The sequence below is a fragment of the Hyla sarda genome, chromosome 7 (assembly GCF_029499605.1).
Source record: "Hyla sarda isolate aHylSar1 chromosome 7, aHylSar1.hap1, whole genome shotgun sequence".
Taxonomy (NCBI): domain Eukaryota; kingdom Metazoa; phylum Chordata; class Amphibia; order Anura; family Hylidae; genus Hyla; species Hyla sarda.
Window position 1 is genome coordinate 224992877 of NC_079195.1, and position 18966 is coordinate 225011842.

General features: G+C 48.4%; 2 protein-coding genes across 20 annotated transcripts in view; one reads left to right on the forward strand and one right to left on the reverse strand.

Moving 5' to 3' along the window:
* ATG4C (autophagy related 4C cysteine peptidase) overlaps window positions 1-10210 on the reverse strand; it is a 56378-nt gene extending 46168 nt beyond the window's left edge. Inside the window, exon 1 of one of the 3 annotated variants that reach the window (XM_056532900.1) lies at window positions 10131-10210. The gene's annotated coding sequence lies outside the window, so the exon portion shown is untranslated. Of the gene's footprint in view, window positions 1-9869; window positions 10100-10130 lie in introns of those variants that run through there. The other 2 variants (XM_056532902.1, XM_056532897.1) reach the window with 2 other exon arrangements.
* The window catches only part of DOCK7 (dedicator of cytokinesis 7), a 211460-nt gene that overhangs the window by 6494 nt on the left and 186000 nt on the right, over window positions 1-18966 (forward strand). The gene's annotated exons all lie outside the window — the stretch shown is intronic.

The following is an 18966-nucleotide window of genomic DNA, read 5'->3' on the forward strand; positions in this document are numbered from 1 at the left end:
GTAATAGGGTTGGGTAGGGAGGGAAGATACTCGCCTCCTGTCTTCATATAACTAATATTTTCCGTCACAAGCTAGGAAAATCTCGATTTATATATCAGACAGGAGGCTCATATCTTATGCAGGTTCAAAGCTAGCAACCAGATAAAATACATGCGAACATAAGCAAAACATCACAAAACCGACATGGAGACATGTTCCTCCGGTCTGAAGTAGAAATGACGAAAGGTAGATTCAGAAGACCAATCAGCCGCCATTAAAAGATCAGCAAGGGAACCACCCGTCGTGACCACTTTAGTGGCCATAGCGCCCCTGGATGAGTGTGCCCCAAAAAGGGACACATCTATGCCCGCCATCTCCATGGCGGATCGGACCCACCGGGCCAGGGTTGCGGAGGTGACCGGATGATGAGGCTTGACATAAGAGACAAGGAGTTGAGAAAAGTCAGGAGAACGTAGCTCAGCAGTGAGCGACTCGTAAGTTTGAAGGCAACGAACAACGCAGAGGCGAGGATGTGCTGGAAAATAAGGGTAGAAAACTGAATGTAAACTCGTTTTGGTCCTGCGTACCACCGCGAAGTTTACACCTTGAGGCGAGAATTGACGCCTAGAGATGTCCAGGGCTTTAACATCCGAGACTCTCTTGATGGAGACCAGGCATAATAGGACCGTAAGTTTGTAGGACAACAGGCGCAAAGAAAGCGCCTCATTGTCCTCCCATCCGGAGAACATGTCCAGCAATCGGGAAACATCCCAAGTGGATTGATATTTAGGACGTGGAGGACGCTTAAATTTGATGCCGCGCAACAACCTACACACCAATGGGTGTTTGCCGACCGGCAACGAGTCCACCGGGTAGTGATAAGCGGAAATTGCCGACCGGTACACGTTGATGGAGCTGAATGATTTACCGGATTCAAAAGAATCCGCCAGGTAATTTACTATTATGGATATAGGCGCTTGTATGGGATCAACCTGTCGTTGATCACACCAACGCACCCAAAGTCTCCAGGCTGATCGATATGCCGATCGAGTCCCGGGGGCCCAGGCCAGGGCGAGTAGGTCCCTAGCTGATTGAGAAAGGTCGCCGTCTGTGTCCGGCACCCTGAAACCAACCACGCTAGGAGAGTCAGGTTGCCCTCCGCTACTAGAGGGTGGATACACCTGGTTGGGTTGGAGAGAATTTGCGGGAAACTCGGCAGTAACCTGGGATAATCCAAGGTCATCCCCAGAAGGAGGGGAAACCAGGGCTGTGTCGGCCACCAGGGGGTGATCAACACAATGTTCGCCTTCTGGTTCGTTAGATGTAGGAGAACTTTGGGGATCATGGAGAACGGGGGAAACGCATAGTGCGTCCCCTCCGGCCATATTTGGCGAAAGGCGTCGACCGCGACTGCCTCTGGGTCTGGTCGCCAGCTGAAGAATCGAGGTAGATGATGATTGAGTCGTGAGGCAAAGAGATCTATGCTCAACGGACCCCAAAGGAGATTCAGCTGAAGGAAGATGGAACGATCCAGACGCCAGTCGCTGGAGTCCAGAAGATAGCGAGAATTCCAATCGGCTACCGCATTGGAAACCCCTGGAATATATTCTGCCAACGGTACGATGTTGCGGGAGAGACAGAAGTGCCAAAAACCCCTCGCGATGTCGGCAAGGATTTTGGATCTGGTGCCCCCCAGGCGGTTGACATATTGTACCGCCGCAACATTGTCCATGCGCAATAATACGCAGCAATTGGAGACCTCTGACAGGAAGCTCTTGACGGCAAATGATGCCGCCAGAAGTTCTAATGCATTGATGTGGAGGAGGGATTCCTCTGAGGACCAGGTCCCTCCCGTAGTGGCGTCTCCAAAACGAGCGCCCCAGCCTAGGCGGCTCGCATCCGACTCTAGAATGAAGTCCGGACTGGAATTGAAGATCGTCTTGCCATTCCATTCGACGGCATGACGTAGCCACCACCGCAATTCTGCCTTGGCCTCCGCATCGAGGGGTATCTCGTCTGCGTACTTGAGGCCTTGCCGAAGATGAAGGATTTTGAGTCTCTGGAGGGCCCTGTAGTGTAGAGGGGCCGGAAATATGGCCTGAATGGAGGCTGCCAAGAGACCCACCAAGCGAGCTAGGGTCCGCAACGACAAAAAGCCTTTGCGCAAAACTGCCCTGATCTCCTTGCGAATGAGAGCCAACTTCGCCTTGGGCAAGCGCAACACAGCTTGATTGGTGTCCACCAAGAAACCCAAGAACTCCAGCTCCTGTACAGGGGCGAGGACTGATTTCTCGTGGTTGATTAGAAATCCCAGTCCTTGTAAGAGGGAAATCGTCCACCCCAAGTGGAGAGAGGCTTGATTCTTTGAGCGAGCCATGATGAGGATGTCGTCCAGATAAATGATCAGACGAACCCCTCTGCTCCTCAGGGAAGCCACCACCGGTTTCAATAGTTTGGTGAAGCACCAGGGGGCAGACGAGAGACCGAAAGGAAGGCAAGTAAATTGCCACATCCGATCTCTCCAGATGAAACGGAGTAGTTGTTGGGAAGCCGTGTCCATGGGGACGGTGAGATAGGCGTCTTTTAAGTCCACCTTCACCAGCCAGTCTCCCGTTTGCAGAAGGTCCCGAAGGCAATGTATGCCTTCCATCTTGAAATGTCAATAGGCGACATGTTGGTTGAGATCCCGAAGGTTTATCACGGGGCGGAATCCGCCTCCTTTTTTTTTCTTGACGAGGAAAAGGTTGCTGACAAACCCCGGGGATGACGGGCTGACCTCTACAACCGCTCGCTTGGACAAAAGGTCCTGCAATTCTTTGTCTATGAGGGTAACGTTTTGAAGTGAAAACCGGATGGGAAGGGGTAGTATGCCCAGTTCCGGAGGGGTGAGAAGATCTATATGGCAACCCGTTATAGTCGTGAGAATCCACGCGTCTGCCGTAATCGCAGACCAGGCGTGGATAAAATACTGAAGACGGCCCCCAACAGGAATGTGTGATAGTGGAATGGGTGGAACACTTACCGGTAGGAGGGCGAGATCGGGGATATCCTCTGCCTCCACGGCCGCGCCACGGTCTGCCCCTGGGCGGGAAGAATGGCGCCGGTTGAGCCACTGGCATGGTATAGGAGGGTGGAGCCTGGGGATACAGCGGTGGAGCCGTTGCCCTAGAATACGGCCTGTATGAAGGGGTCCGGCCGGCAGAACGGCCCCTATTTCTGCCGGCCCGGGGGAAAACCTTGTTGGCCCCTGATTTCTTTAGAGAGGTTTGGGCCTTGTCCAGACTATTGAAGAGCCCAACAAATTTGTTAATATCTTTAACCAGGTTATCCCCAAAAAGCATACCCTCTGCCGAGGGTCCTGGTTCAGTCTCGGCTAGGTGGGTCAATTGCGGGTCAAGCCGCATAAGGATAGAGCGCCTGCGCTCAGTAGAGCACGCTGTATTGGCGCTGCCGACCAGACATATGGCCCTTTGGGCCCACCCCCGGAGTTGGGTCAGATCCACGGGTTGATCTGCCGCAGCGGCCTGTTCTGAAAGGTTCAGGATCTTTGTGAGTGGGCCCAATAGGTCTAAAATACGATCCTGGATGGTCTTTAGAGACCGTTCTATTCCTTTTTTCGGGAATTTTCCCGACTTACCCAGGTATTTGGCTAGGATAGGGTCTACTTCGGGAGTAGCGACCACTTTCTTTGGTATAAAAGGTCTGGGACATTCCGCCCGTAATTTGTTATGGTTAGTCCTTTCAATGGCCCTACGTGCCCAGAACTCCACATACTGGGATACATGAGGTAACGGGGTCCAGTCGCCAGAGCGAGGATGGGATATCGCGTCTGGGTGGAAAAATGGTTCACCTAGGGCATCTAGGAGTACCTCACCCTGTGGTTCAGGGTCGGCGTTGGTGGTGAACGCCGAGGGCCCAGCATCCTCATCTTGGGAATCAGACTCGGAGACCGAAGTCTCGCCCGATTCATTATCTGATTCCTCGTCCGAGGGTTCTACATATGAATCGGGCTTGGCCCGCCTGGCGGACCTCTGCCTCTTTGGTAACTCCCTGAGGCCCAGGGGTCGTTTAGAGTCTGTAGGATGCATGGGTCGGCAGACCGTGGGGGGAGCTGCCTGTGGCATATTATTTACTTCCCCTGCCGGGGAGTCAGAAGCCGCAATTGTATGCTTCCTTTTCTGAGAGGCTTTACCTTTCTTTGAAGGCGGCTCATCGCTGTGAGATAGCGGAATAGGGGTCAAAGACAGCACCTGATGTGGGCCTGTTGGAGCAGTAGCTGAGGCCAGGGCTGCTTGAACGGACCTATTTATGAGTTCCTGTATTTGGGCTGCACTCATGAACTGTGCTGTATCTAGAGTTAAGTCATCCTCCCCAGTGGGAGCAGATGTGGGAGCATCAGACATGGTAAGTATTTGTAAGTATCTGCTAGGATAAGAGAACTGACAGACTAACAAGTATCCTGAACAGTTCAATAAGTAATTGATAGACTTATTAATATAGGGCTTACTGGGGAAGAAAACAAGTCCAGGCTCCGACCTCCACACCGGTAGCACTGCACTGGCGCTACGGTGGGAGGAGAGCCGAAGGTATAGAAAAACACCAGGGACGAAGTCTCGCGAGACTACGTCTCCTGGAATCACTATTGGCTCTGTCCAGGACCGCCCACTAAAACATCAGTGGGGAACCGCCCATAGAACCAGCAAGGGCCGCGCCGAACGACGTGGCCTGACGAGAGGACCCGCCCCCCGCCCGCGTGAAAAAGCGAAGGAGAAGGAGGACGGGAAAAAAGCGCAAGGTAAAATGGCGGAAAAGGGACAGAGAGAACGGGGAGAAAGTAATAGAAGGAAAAAGCCGCGAAATGCCGCTACAGGCAGCGATATATTGTACAATAACAATGAGAATATAATGGAAGTAAATAAAATAATTAATTAATTAATTATAAATAATTAACTATAAATAAATATATACAAGTATGAATAAAGAAAAGCACTATATAGTGAGGGAGAAGGAAAGGTAGCTCCCTCAGGCTATAAAAACGCCAGATATAACTGAAAATATATATATAGAAATGGAATCACTTATCTGAATTCTGCTATGAGCAGAAAGAAAGAGGAAGATCTGTTATGAGGCAGTCCTTATATAGGACCTACAGGGTTGGGAGTGGCCACTGTGGCCCTAGGACTGCTGGGAGTTGTAGTTCAAGTTTCTGTTCATTTTTCTTTACATTAAATAGTGCATTTTCTGCTATGGGCATTAATAAAGAAAGATTAATGCATAAGATACTCGCCTCCTGTCTGATATATAACTCAGGATCAGTACAGGATAAGTAATGTAATGTATGTACACAGTGACCTCACCAGCAGAATAGTGAGTACAGCTCTGGAGTATAATACAGGATATAACTCAGGATCAGTACAGGATAAGTAATGTAATGTATGTACACAGTGACTCCACCAGCAGAATAGTGAGTACAGCTCTGGAGTATAATACAGGATATAACTCAGGATCAGTACAGGATAAGTAATGTAATGTATGTACACAGTGACCTCACCAGCAGAATAGTGAGTACAGCTCTGGAGTATAATACAGGATATAACTCAGGATCAGTACAGGATAAGTAATGTATGTACACAGTGACCTCACCAGCAGAATAGTGAGTACAGCTCTGGAGTATAATACAGGATATAACTCAGGATCAGTACAGGATCAGTAATGTAATGTATGTACACAGTGACCCCACCAGCAGAATAGTGAGTACAGCTCTGGAGTATAATACAGGATATAACTCAGGATCAGTACAGGATAAGTAATGTATGTACACAGTGACCTCACCAGCAGAATAGTGAGTACAGCTCTGGAGTATAATACAGGATATAACTCAGGATCAGTACAGGATAAGTAATGTGATGTATGTAAACAGTGACCTCACCAGCAGAATAGTGAGTACAGCTCTGGAGTATAATACAGGATATAACTCAGGATCAGTACAGGATAAGTAATGTAATGTATGTACACAGTGACCTCACCAGCAGAATAGTGAGTACAGTTCTGGAGTATAATACAGGAAATAACTCAGGATCAGTACAGGATAAGTAATGTAATGTATGTACACAGTGACCCCACCAGCAGAATAGGGAGTACAGCTCTGGAGTATAATACAGGATATAACTCAGGATCAGTACAGGATAAGTAATGTAATGTATGTACACAGTGACCTCACCAGCACAATAGTGAGTACAGCTCTGGAGTATAATACAGGATATAAGTCAGGATCAGTACAGGATAAGTAATGTAATGTATGTGCACAGTGACCTCACCAGCAGAATAGTGAGTACAGCTCTGGAGTATAATACAGGATATAACTCAGGATCAGTACAGGATAAGTAATGTATGTACACAGTGATCTCACCAGCAGAATAGTGAGTGCAGCTCTGGAGTATAATAGTTTAATACATGATATAACTCAGGATCAGTACAGGATAAGTAATGTAATGTATGTACACAGTGACCCCACCAGCAGAATAGTGAGTACAGCTCTGGAGTATAATACAGGATATAACTCAGGATAAGTAATGTAATGTATATACACAGTGACCTCACCAGCAGAATAGTGAGTACAGCTCTGGAGTATAACACAGGATATAACTCAGGATCAGTACAGGATAAGTAATGTAATGTATGTACACAGTGACCTCACCAGCAGAATAGTGAGTACAGCTCTGGAGTATAATACAGGATATAACTCAGGATCAGTACAGGATAAGTAATGTATGTACACAGTGACCTCACCAGCAGAATAGTGAGTACAGCTCTGGGGCATAATACAGGATATAACTCAGGATCAGTACAGGATAAGTAATGTAATGTATGTACACAGTGACCTCACCAGCAGAATAGTGAGTACAGCTCTGGAGTATAATACAGGATATAACTCAGGATCAGTAATGTATACAGTGATATCCTACAGATTCTAGGTGTTGGTGGATATTCAGCAAATATAGAGGGAGATTTATCAAATCCTGTGCAGAGGAAAAGTTGCCCAGTTGCCCATAGCAACCAATCAGATCGCTTCTTTCATTTTTGAAAAGGCCTATGAGAAATGAAAGCAGCGATCTGATTGGTTGCTAGGGGCAACTCAGCTACTTTTCCTCTGGACGGGTTTTGATAATCTTCCCCATAATCCCTCGATCTCTCGCTGTCATGGCGTCAGCCCTGGTTGTGATTTATTTACAACATCCTAGAGAAGATCATAGACAGATCCAGCGGCTCAGATCTGTGACTAATGTGTATGGAATGAGGACTGTGAGATGTCACCTGATAGTATGCGGAGGAGCGTCCTGCGCTTATTCAGGATCAGTATAATAACTGTACAGTGGAGTCTGGTACCTGCCGTTATTTTTTATTTATTTTTTACTTTATTAAAGGGGTATTCCAGGAAAAAACTTTTATTATATATATATATATATATATATATATATATATATATATATATATATATAATCAACTGGCTCCAGAAAGTTAAACAGATTTGTAAATTACTTCTATTAAAAAATCTTAATCCTTTCAGTACTTATGAGCTTCTGAAGTTAAGGTTGTTCTTTTCTGTCTAAGTGCTCTCTGATGACACCTGTCTCAGGAACCGCCCAGTTTAGAAGCAAATCCCCATAGCAAACCTCTTCTAAACTGGGCGGTTCCCGAGACAGGTGTCATTAGAGAGGATTTAGACAGAAAAGAACAACCTTAACTTCAGAAGCTCATAAGTACTGGAAGGATTAAGATTTTTTAATAGAAGGAATTTACAAATCTGTTTAACTTTCTGGAGCCAGTTGATATATCTAAAAAAGTTTTTTTTTCCTGGAATACCCCTTTAATAGTAGCTGAGCCCCTGTGGCCCCAAAAATAAGATTGTGTTATCATCAAATAGGTTAGTGCCTCCTGATCATGCGCATTTTTACAGTTTCTTGATACTCCCGCTCCTGTGATAGGAAGGTTTACAGCAGTGGTCTCAAACCTGCAGACCTCCAGATGTTGCAAAACTACAACTCCCAGCATGCCCGGACAGCCGTTGGCTGTCCGGGCATGCTGGGAGTTGTAGTTTTGCAACATCTGGAGGTCCGCAGGTTGGAGGCCACTGGTTTATAGTTTGACAATTCAGGTCGGTCAGATGGAGGTGAACTGATTTTGGAAATGGGAGTGGCATTGAGTTTATGGGCGGGGTTATACAGTCGGAGGGGATGTTATTAGGCATATACACTCCTCAATGTTGAACATTAAAGGGGTACTCCGGCCCGGAGACATCTTATTCCCTATCCAAAGGATAGGGGATAAGATGTCTCACTGCGGGGGTCCCGCCGCTGGGGACCCTTGCGATCTATTGTAATCTTGTTGAGCTGCACGCCGCGGTGCCAGCTCACAAACAGCCGGGTGGCGACCGCGGGGCCGGAGTATCGTGACGTCACCCCCCGCCAGTCTATGGGAGGGGGCGTGACGGCCATACAGCTCAAACAGGTGGGTGGCGAATACAAGATTGGGGGGGTCCCCGGCGGCGGGACCCCCGCGGTGAGACATCTTATCCCCTATCCTTTGGATAGGGGATAAGATGTCTCGGGGCCGGAGTACCCCTTTAACACCCCCTGACTGTATTAGGGTGCATTCACACCACGTTTTTGCAATACAGTTCCCGTATCAGGTTTTTGATTAAAAAAAAAACGGATTCCTCAAAACCGGACTAAACTGTATAAAAACGTGTGTACAAAGTTTAACCCGTATACGGTTTGAAAAATGATGTCCGGTTTCATCAGTTTTTTTTTTTTTTTTTTTAAAGAAAAAATAAAAATTATAAATTTTTATCTTTTTACTCCATTATGAATAAAGTTTCACTTGTTTGATTGAAATTCCAAGAAAAAAAAACTGTGCAAAGTCAAAAACCATATGGTGAAAACCGGATGGAACCGTCAGTACATACAGTTCTGTACGGTTCCCATTGTCTCCCATGTTTAAAAAAAAAAAAAAAAAAACGTATACGGTTTAATACAGTTTTTCACCCGGACCAAAAACTGTGATAGGCTACGGTTTTGGGTACGGGAAAAAAAACTGACATAACCGTACGGGATGCAACCTGATGCATCTTTTGGCATACGGTTTTCAATGGAGAGTCAATGCATACGGTTTTCAATACGGTTCTGTATGGTTTTCACATTGAAAACGTATACGGGAACTGTATGGCAAAAACGTGGTGTGAATGCAGCCTAACTCCATTTTGTTAAAATTAAAAAGGTTCTCCGCCCCTAGACATCTTATCCCCTGTTCAAAGGATAGGGGATGAGATGTCTGATCGCGGGGGGTCCTGCTGCTAGGGACCCCCAGAATCTCGGCTGCGGCACCCCAGACATCCGGTGCACCGAGCAAAATTCACTCCGTGCCGGATGACTGGCGATGCGGGGCAGAGGCTCGTGTTGGCACGGTCACGCATGCTCGTGATGTCACGGCCACGCCCCCTCAATGCAAGTCTATGGGAGGGGGCGTGACGGCCGTCACGCCTTCTCCCATAGACTTGCATTGAGGGGGCGTGGGCATGATGTCACAAGCCGGGCGCGACCGTGACGTCACCGGTGCTGCACCCGACCTCTGGGTGCAGCAGGGAGGGGGGATAAGATTTTTAGGGGCGGAGTACCCCTTTTAAGTTCACACCCTTCAGACCGATTCCCTAAATTGTTAAACTATAAACCCTCTAATCTCAGGAACGGAAGGGCGTTTAAAAAAAAACGTAAAAAGGTGTGGGATCGGGGAGCTCAAAGATATTTAAAGGGGAACTCTGGGATACCATTTTTTTTTTTTTTTAAACTTCCCCAGGCTGCTGGCATTTAAAAAAACAAAGAAACAGGACTTACCTGCCGCCGCTCCCCCGGTGCCTCAGGTATCCCGCTCCGTTCCTCTCCCTCGTTGCCGGTGGTTGATCCGTCACACCTCGGCTCAGCTAATGTCTTGGCTCTGCCGGTGATTGACTGAGCCGCAGTGCGACATATTCGGCCCCGGTCTTCTTCCTGGTGCCGGGAGTCGTGCAGATCCTTGTCAAGCCGACGGTCCGGTCTAACTCTCGCCCAAGCCCACCCCTCCCACCAGGATCGGGGGATGTCAGGAGAATAATAGACCTTGTATTGTCGCTGCGCTCATTGTTCTTGGAGTAATTTGCTGATCACTGTTGATGGGGCGGAAGTGAACGGGCGGTCAGGCGTGGAGGGGTTTGCTGGTTGTGCCCTAGTTTTAATTTTTTTTATCTTTACTTCTGATGGCGGGCGCGGGGGGGGGGTCTCGGGGGGTATTATGGCAGGGGATTCTGATTTGGATTTCATTTTTCTGAGCTTTGTTGTTGTTTTTTATTTTTCTTGACCTTTAGAAAACTCCCACCTTGTGTTCTCATGGTTGAAGGTGACAACAATGTATCAAACTGTTTACAAATAACATTTTATGTAGATCATGTAGCAGTTTCCTAGTCATACACCCGGTATATAGTGTCAGTAGAAATGGAATATTATTATTTTTTAAATTGTGCTTCCTACTGGGGGTCAGCTCAGCCGCTGCCAGCTGCATTAGAGGCCAGCTCAGCCGCTGCCAGCTGCATTGGAGGCCGGCTCAGCCGCTGCCAGCTGCATTGGAGGCCGGCTCAGCCGCTGCCAGCTGCATTGGAGGCCGGCTCAGCCGCTGCCAGCTGCATTGGAGGCCGGCTCAGCCGCTGCCAGCTGCATTGGAGGCCGGCTCTGCCGCTGCCAGCTGCATTGGAGGCCGGCTCTGCCGCTGCCAGCTGCATTGGAGGCCGGCTCTGCCGCTGCCAGCTGCATTGGAGGCCAGCTCAGCCGCTGCCAGCTGCATTGGAGGCCAGCTCAGCCGCTGCCAGCTGCATTGGAGGCCAGCTTAGCCGCTGCCAGCTGCATTAGAGGCCGGCTCTGCCGCTGCCAGCTGCATTGGAGGCCAGCTCAGCCGCTGCCAGCTGCATTGGAGGCCAGCTCAGCCGCTGCCAGCTGCATTGGAGGCCAGCTTAGCCGCTGCCAGCTGCATTAGAGGCCAGCTTAGCCGCTGCCAGCTGCATTAGAGGCCAGCTCAGCCGCTGCCAGCTGCATTGAAGGCCGGCTCAGCCGCAGCCAGCTGCATTGGAGGCCGGCTCAGCCGCTGCCAGCTGCATTGAAGGCCGGCTCAGCCGCTGCCAGCTGCATTGGAGGCCAGCTCAGCCCATGCCAGCTGCAATGGAGGCCAGCTCAGCCCATGCCAGCTGCATTGGAGGCCGGCTCAGCCGATGCCAGCTGCAATGGAGGCCAGCTCAGTCATGATAAATAAAGTGACATATATTGGGGGAGTTACTTTGCAGAAAGATGTTCCTTTAAAGGGGTACTCTGGTTTTAATTTTTTTTTATCAACTGGTGCCAGAAAGCTAAACAGATATGTAAATTACTTCTATTTTAAAATCTTAACCCTTCTGGTATCAGCTGCTGTATGCTCCACATGAAGTTGTGTAGTTCTTTCCAGTCTGACTACAGTGCTCTCTGCTGACACCTCTGTCCATGTCAGGAACTATCAGGAGCAGGAGAGATTTGCTATGGGGATTTGCTCCTACTCTGGACAGTTCCTGACATGGACAGAGGTGTCAGCAGAGAGCACTGTGGTCAGACAGAAAAGAAATTAAAAAAGAAAAGTACTTCCTCTGGAGCATATAGCAGCTGATAAGTACTGGAAGGATTAAGATTTTTAAATAGAAGTAATTTGCAAATGTGTTTAACTTTCTGGCACCAGTTTATTTAAAAAAATAAATAAATAAAAATAAAAAGTTCCAACGGAGCACCCCTTTAATAGAAGAGTCTGACGACATCATCCATGAGAGGAACAAGCAAGATCATGTGACCATTCGATCATGTGAACAGTCCTAGAAAAGGCCTAGGCCAGTGGTCTTCAACTTGCGGACCTCCAGATGTTGCAAAACTACAACTCCCAGCATGCCCGGACAGCCGTTGGCTGTCCGGGCATGCTGGGAGTTGTAGTTTTGCAACATCTGGAGGTCCGCAGGTTGAAGACCACTGGCCTAGGAGGTCACGTTAGTAAACTAAAATAGACAAGTAGTTCATACATCAGTTCTTATAATAGTGAAAAAAATGTTGTAGTTTGCCATCGTTGGGGTTCCAGCTGTTGGGATACTACATCTCCCAGCATGCCATGATGAGGATTCTAAATAAAGGTTTTATTATACTTGCCCTGCACCCACCAGTCAGTGAAGATCACTTGTCTCATTTCCCTTATTTCACAGCAGATAGCCGGCGCCCTGATGTCATCGCCCTCGCGGCCTGGAGTAGAGAAACGCTGCTCAGGGATTACACTCCGGCCGTCCTGCATTCCCATCACTGGGAATCATTGGGAGTAAAATGTAAAAATATATACAGTGATCTCTCAACTTACAATGGCCTCAACATACAATAGTTTCAACATACAATGGTCTTTTCTGGACCATTGTAACTTGAAACCAGACTCAACATACAATGCTATGGGATCTGCGAAACGTGTCAATGGCCGGAAAAACTGACCGATCAGAATTAGCATTTCACTGGTAAAACCCCTGTATTACTGAAGTGTATGCACTGACTGGTGTCTGGTAGTGTCCCCTACAGTACAGGGAGGTATTACATGTTCTGTACTATTTACCTGTATTACTGAAGTGTATGCACTGACTGGTGTCTGGTAGCGCCCCCTACAGTACAGGGATGTATTACATGTTCTGTACACTTTACCTGTATTACTGAAGTGCATGCACTGACTGGTGTCTGGTAGTGTCCCCTACAGTACAGGGAGGTATTACATGTTCTGTACACTTTACCTGTATTACTGAAGTGTATGCACTGACTGGTGTCTGATAGCGCCCCCTACAGTACAGGGATGTATTACATGTTCTGTACTAGTCTTTACCTGTATTACTGAAGTGCATGCACTGACTGGTGTCTGGTAGCGCCCCCGACAGTACAGAGAGGTATTACATGTTCTGTACTCTTTACCTGTATTACTGAAGTGTATGTACTGACTGGTGTCTGGTAGCGCCCCCTACAGTACAGGGAGGTATTACATGTTTTGTACTCTTTACCTGTATTACTGAAGTGTATGCACTGACTGGTGTCTGGTAGCGCCCCCTATAGTACAGGGAGGCATTACATGTTCTGTACACTTTACCTGTATTACTGAAGTGTATGCACTGACTGGTGTCTGGTAGCGCCCCCTACAGTACAGGGAGGTATTACATGTTCTGTACACTTTACCTGTATTACTGAAGTGTATGCACTGACTGGTGTCTGGTAGCGCCCCCTATAGTACAGGGAGGCATTACATGTTCTGTACTCTTTACCTGTATTACTGAAGTGTATGCAGTGACTGGTGTCTGGTAGCGCCCCCTACAGTACAGGGAGGTATTACATGTTCTGTACACTTTACCTGTATTACTGAAGTGTATACACTGACTGGTGTCTGGTAGCGCCCTCTACAGTACAGGGTAGTATTACATGTTCTGTACTCTTTACCTGTATTACTGAAGTGTATGCACTAACTGGTGTCTGGTAGCGCCCCCTACAGTACAGGGAGGTATTACATGTTTTGTACTCTTTACCTGTGCCAGGGTTAGCTTCTCCTTTGGACACCAGGTGAGGGCGGCTCCATGTTACTTTTTTTAGGACATTACATGTTCTTTACAGGACCCTGAAGAAGCTCCTGTCCTCTACATAGACCAGTGTTTGCCAAAGAGGTTGCCTCCAGCTGTTGCAAAATTACAACTCCCAGCATGCCCGGACAGCCTTTGGCTGTCCGGGCATGCTGGGAGTTGTAGTTTTGCAACAGCCTGAGGCACCCTGGTTGGGAAACACTGACCTAGACAGTGATTACAGCTCCCAGCAGATCTTTATTACTTTTATATGTAGGGATTTGCTTTATCTATATTAGTTATCTACTTATTTTTCTTTAATCCTCACTTTTTCCTATTTTTGGATGACATTTTGGTGGCTTCAGAACCAATTACCAGGTTTCCATAGAATTCTGGTCTCAACATACAATGGTTTCAACATACAATGGTCGTCCTGGAACCAATTAATATTGTAACTTGAGGGAGCACTGTACATACCGACTCATATATATCCTGTTTATTAAGATGGAGGCTGAACTCTGTGCCGGATATTATTGTTTTCTTCCATGATCTACAGATGCAGCAGAGCTGATCTTGTGGCGTTTATATCACTCATTATGTAAACTTACTTCATTTTCTTAAAGTGCCCCTCCAATTCTATGGAGAGGTGCAGGTCGTACAATTACTGAGGGGACTATGTAGCACCCAAGGAGTCTCCAGCACAGATCCTATTGTGCAAGAACTGAGGATGAGGCTCTGGGTGTCAGATCATGGGGGAGATTCATCAAAACCTGTCCAGAGGAAAAGTGGCTGAGTTGCCCATAGCAACCAATCAGATCGCTTCTTTCACTTTTGAAAAGGCCTTTTCAAAAATGAAAGCAGCGATCTGATTGGTTGCCATGGGCAACTCAGCAACTTTTCCTCTGGACAGGTTTTGATAAATCTCCCCCAATGTGTTTTAGATGCCAGTCATCAGACCGTCTATGTGGGATCAGGCTCCTAGGGCTGTCATCAGATCATCTGTTTGGGGTCAGGTTCTTGGGGGTCACCCATCTGGGATCAGGCTCAGAGTATCATCAGATCACCTATGTGGGATCCGGCTGCTTGCACAGTCATCAGATCACCTATATGGGATCAGCCTCCTAGAACAATTATCAGATCACATACGTGGGATCAGGCTCCTGGGGCTGACATCAGATCACCTATGTAGGATCAGGCTCCTAGGGCTGACATCAGATCACCTATGTAGGATCAGGCTCCTGGGGATGACATCAGATCACCTATGTAGGATCAGGCTCCTAGGGCTGACATCAGATCACCTATGTAGGATCAGGCTCCTGGGGCTGACATCAGATCACCCATGTAGGATCAGGCTCCTAGGACTGATATCAGATCACCTATGTAGGATCAGGCTCCGAGGGCTGACATCAGATCACCTATGTAGGATCAGGCTCCTGGGGCTGACATCAGATCACCTATGTAGGATCAGGCTCCTAGGACTGATATCAGATCACCTATGTAGGATCAGGCTCCTAGGACTGATATCAGATCACCTATGTAGGATCAGGCTCCGAGGGATGACATCAGATCACCTATGTAGGATCAGGCTCCTGGGGCTGACATCAGATCACCTATGTAGGATCAGGCTCCGAGGGATGACATCAGATCACCTATGTGGGATCAGGCTCCCGAGGGCTGACATCAGATCACCTATGTAGGATCAGGCTCCTGGGGCTGACATCAGATCACCTATGTAGGATCAGGCTCCGAGGGCTGACATCAGATCACCTATGTAGGATCAGGCTCCGAGGGCTGACATCAGATCACCTATGTAGGATCAGGCTCCTGGGGCTGACATCAGATCACCTATGTAGGATCAGGCTCCGAGGGCTGACATCAGATCACCTATGTAGGATCAGGCTCCTAGGGCTGACATCAGATCACCTATGTAGGATCAGGCTCCGAGGGATGACATCAGATCACCTATGTAGGATCAGGCTCCTGGGGCTGACATCAGATCACCTATGTAGGATCAGGCTCCTGGGGCTGACATCAGATCACCTATGTAGGATCAGGCTCCTGGGGCTGACATCAGATCACCTATGTAGGATCAGGCTCCGAGGGCTGACATCAGATCACCTATGTAGGATCAGGCTCCTGGGGCTGACATCAGATCACCTATGTAGGATCAGGCTCCTATTACTGACATCAGATCACCTATGTAGGATCAGGCTCCTAGGGCTGACATCAGATCACCTATGTAGGATCAGGCTCCGAGGGATGACATCAGATCACCTATGTGGGATCAGGCTCCTAGGACTGATATCAGATCACCTATGTAGGATCAGGCTCCGAGGGCTGACATCAGATCACCTATGTAGGATCAGGCTCCTGGGGCTGACATCAGATCACCTATGTAGGATCAGGCTCCGAGGGCTGACATCAGATCACCTATGTAGGATCAGGCTCCTGGGGCTGACATCAGATCACCTATGTAGGATCAGGCTCCGAGGGCTGACATCAGATCACCTATGTAGGATCAGGCTCCTAGGGCTGACATCAGATCACCTATGTAGGATCAGGCTCCGAGGGCTGACATCAGATCACCTATGTAGGATCAGGCTCCTAGGGCTGACATCAGATCACCTATGTAGGATCAGGCTCCTAGGGCTGACATCAGATCACCTATGTGGGATCAGGCTCCTAGGGCTGACATCAGATCACCCATGTAGGATCAGGCTCCTAGGGCTGACATCAGATCATCTATGTAGGATCAGGCTCCTAGGGCTGACATCAGATCACCTATGTAGGATCAGGCTCCTAGGGCTGACATCAGATCACCTATGTAGGATCAGGCTCCGAGGGATGACATCAGATCACCTATGTAGGATCAGGCTCCTGGGGCTGACATCAGATCACCTATGTAGGATCAGGCTCCTGGGGCTGACATCAGATCACCTATGTAGGATCAGGCTCCTAGGACTGATATCAGATCACCTATGTAGGATCAGGCTCCTGGGGCTGACATCAGATCACCTATGTAGGATCAGGCTCCTGGGGCTGACATCAGATCACCTATGTAGGATCAGGCTCCTAGGGCTGACATCAGATCACCTATGTAGGATCAGGCTCCTAGGGCTGACATCAGATCACCTATGTAGGATCAGGCTCCTGGGGCTGACATCAGATCACCTATGTAGGATCAGGCTCCGAGGGCTGACATCAGATCACCTATGTAGGATCAGGCTCCTGGGGCTGACATCAGATCACCTATGTAGGATCAGGCTCCTAGGGCTGACATCAGATCACCTATGTAGGATCAGGCTCCGAGGGCTGACATCAGATCACCTATGTATGATCAGGCTCCGAGGGCTGACATCAGATCACCTATGTAGGATCAGGCTCCGAGGGCTGACATCAGATCACCTATGTAGGATCAGGCTCCTAGGACTGATATCAGATCACCTATGTAGGATCAGGCTCCTGGGGCTGACATCAGATCACCTATGTAGGATCAGGCTCCTAGGGCTGACATCAGATCACCTATGTAGGATCAGGCTCCTAGGACTGATATCAGATCACCTATGTAGGATCAGGCTCCTAGGGCTGACATCAGATCACCTATGTAGGATCAGGCTCCTGGGGCTGACATCAGATCACCTATGTAGGATCAGGCTCCTAGGACTGATATCAGATCACCTATGTAGGATCAGGCTCCTAGGACTGACATCAGATCACCTATGTAGGATCAGGCTCCGAGGGCTGACATCAGATCACCTATGTAGGATCAGGCTCCGAGGGCTGACATCAGATCACCTATGTAGGATCAGGCTCCTAGGACTGATATCAGATCACCTATGTAGGATCAGGCTCCTGGGGCTGACATCAGATCACCTATGTAGGATCAGGCTCCTGGGGCTGACATCAGATCACCTATGTAGGATCAGGCTCCTAGGGCTGACATCAGATCACCTATGTAGGATCAGGCTCCTGGGGCTGACATCAGATCACCTATGTAGGATCAGGCTCCTGGGGATGACATCAGATCACCTATGTAGGATCAGGCTTCTGGGGATGACATCAGATCACCTATGTAGGATCAGGCTCCTAGGACTGACATCAGATCACCTATGTAGGATCAGGCTCCTAGGGCTGACATCAGATCACCTATGTAGGATCAGGCTCCTGGGGCTGACATCAGATCACCTATGTAGGATCAGGCTCCGAGGGCTGACATCAGATCACCTATGTAGGATCAGGCTCCTGGGGATGACATCAGATCACCTATGTAGGACCAGGCTTCTGGGGCTGACATCAGATCACCTATGTAGGATCAGGCTCCGAGGGCTGACATCAGATCACCTATGTAGGATCAGGCTCCTAGGGCTGACATCAGATCACCTATGTAGGATCAGGCTCCTGGGGCTGACATCAGATCACCTATGTAGGATCAGGCTCCTAGGGCTGACATCAGATCACCTATGTAGGATCAGACTCCTAGGGCTGACATCAGATCACCTATGTAGGATCAGGCTCCTAGGGCTGACATCAGATCACCTATGTAGGATCAGGCTCCTAGGGCTGACATCAGATCACCTATGTAGGATCAGGCTCCTAGGGCTGACATCAGATCACCTATGTAGGATCAGGCTCCTGGGGCTGACATCAGATCACCTATGTAGGATCAGGCTCCGAGGGCTGACATCAGATCACCTATGTAGGATCAGGCTCCTGGGGATGACATCAGATCACCTATGTAGGACCAGGCTTCTGGGGCTGACATCAGATCACCTATGTAGGATCAGGCTCCGAGGGCTGACATCAGATCACCTATGTAGGATCAGGCTCCGAGGGATGACATCAGATCACCTATGTAGGATCAGGCTCCTAGGGTCACTCCTGCAGAGAAGTACCGGTAAATCTTCTATGTGGATTTCTCTCTATGACCTTCTGGCCTTGCCCCCATTTCTTGCTGTGCGTCGCCCCTTTAAGTTGATCTCCTAGAACCTTCTCTCCCTTCCGTAGTTTTGTGAGATCACCCTCCAATTCTTTCCATCCTGTTTCCTGATCTATTTGAACATTTTTCTGTAAATATACAATCCCCAGCCGTCCGTCATCTGAGGCGGCAGCCGGATCGCATCACTCGGCGTCGTACAAAGATCTATTGACTTCTTTGCTGCGGCTGCATATTTTTTTCTTTCTCGGAGATATTATTTTGCACACGGAGGCCGGATGGCCGGCGGGCACGTTCTGCAGCTCGCCTGCGCTTTTTATGAATTTCAGAATGTCGCTATTAATATTAATCTGTTAATGCATAAATATCAAATAAAGGACATTTGGATTGG